Below are 2226 nucleotides of genomic sequence, written 5' to 3' on the forward strand. Positions count from 1 at the left end.
AGATTATGTTTGCTTAAATCTATACAAAAAAAAGTTTACGCATTATAATACTTGTAAAATACGAACATATTCTCTAATTTCTCCATCTCACTTCTCTCCCCCTTTCCCTTTCATGTTAAATTGGACTTATTCTTAGTGAGTTTTTATATGGATTTGGCACTAGTAACAATAGTTGCTTATGCTTTGACGAAACAATTGTCGATAGTTCGTCTTCATTTACTTCGAGACACCTATCTTGGATAAAAGTAAATATTTTACACTAACAAATATTACTCACAGGTTTCGAGATTAAAGTCGAGCATCAACACTGGAGAACCCTTTTAGATGGACAAATTTGATCTAGTTAAATAGGTTATCAAGTCAGACATCAATTATAATTGTGTGTAAATGAATCTCAACACTAAATAAAGAATAAACTTGTGTTTCAAAATTCATTGTCACATAAAAAATAATTATTTAAAAACATGAATTAGGTTGTAAATGGTAGGTTTATTAGTGAATGACAATTGTACCTCTACAACCCTATAAATTATTATTATTGTATTCTTCATTCTTCTTTATAAATATAGAGTTTGGTTTCTTAATAAAATACACAACTAGTCTATTGATTTTCATTCTCTCTCTTCTTTCTCTCTTTCATAACACGTTATCAGCATAAAAAATTAATTCTTCAAAGTTTAGTGAAGATTTAAGATGAATTGTTAAGATACCTGCTTGATTGTAGTACAACTATACATATTATTCTTTAAGACAAAAAATATTTTTTGGACTTAACATTAACAAAAAATAATGCTAATACGATATCAGGTGCATCGGATATCGTTGAAAGCTCTGAAAATTTTGTATTATTTTACCAAATAATACAAAATTATATATTGACGATGCACTTTATTCTAATAAAGTCAAAAGAAATTTGTTTAGTTTTAAAGATATCCGCTGCAATGGATATCACATTAAAACAATGCAAGAAAATAATATTGAATATTTATTACTTCTTTTGTATCTTGTCAGGAACAGATAAAAGAAAAACTCCATGCATTCCCATCTCTCATGTATTATACATTTATAAAAATGGTTGAATCAAATATTGTTACGAATCAAAAGTTTGTAGACCAAAAAATTTTATATTTTGGTATGATCAATTTGGACATCTAGGAGCTATAGTAATGAGTTGAATAATAAACAACCCACATAAACATTATTTTTAAAAAAATGAGAAGATTATTTTACCTAATGATTATCCATGTGTATTTTGTTTGCAAGGCAAATTGTCATTAAACCTTCAATTATAAAGATCAATATTGAATTTCTAACTTTCTTGAAAAGAATTCATGGAGATATATGTTGGTAAATACACCCACCATGTGAACCATTTCATTATTTCATAGTATTAATTAATTCTTCTACTAGATGGTCACATGTTTACCTATTTCCACTATTAATGTAACATTTGGTAGACTACTTACTCAAATCATATTATGAGTGCAATTCTTTGATTACTCAATCAAAACTATTCATCTTTGTTGACCTATGGTTGATTTCTCATTTTAATTATCACAAACAAATCACATTTATTTCTAATAAGTTTACTTGAGTGTTGATAGACAATATGCAAACCAAACTTTGAAGAGACAAAACAACAATAAAAAGAAAATCAACATGGTGGAAAAGTCTAAGTATGGCATGCACGTCAAGACAAAGAGCCATATTGAAGATACTAGACTTAAAACTTTTAATCTCATATGTAAAGGTAAATTTGTTTCAATAGTTTGGCGATATATCGTAAAAAGGGTTCGAGTGTCAACTTTCTACGGAAAAAATTATTATTTCACCAAATCACTTGCAAAATATTTTTTCAAGATAACGGATTTAATCTTATTCTATGAAAATGACAATTATCTTGAAAAATCATATGTAAAGATTTTTCAAAGCATTACCTTTATCAAAAGATCGGAGAAAATTGGTTTCTGCCGTAGCGGACATCCGATAGAAAAATGGTAAAATTTTTAACTGTTCTAACTTCTGAAAGAACAACGGCTAGTGGACCGTCCGGTACAATAGCGGACGTCCTGTCCACTTTGTTCGGTAGGACAACTTTTTGGTGGTTTCATTGCTATAAATACATCTTTATTTTCTCATTTGCACCAACCCTTCTTTTTGCATTAAGTGAGGTTTTTATTGATTTCAACTACTCTTTTAATTTTTTAGAAGATTAAATTATTTATA

The sequence above is a fragment of the Olea europaea genome, chromosome 20 (assembly GCF_002742605.1).
Source record: "Olea europaea var. sylvestris chromosome 20, O_europaea_v1, whole genome shotgun sequence".
Taxonomy (NCBI): Eukaryota; Viridiplantae; Streptophyta; class Magnoliopsida; order Lamiales; family Oleaceae; genus Olea; species Olea europaea.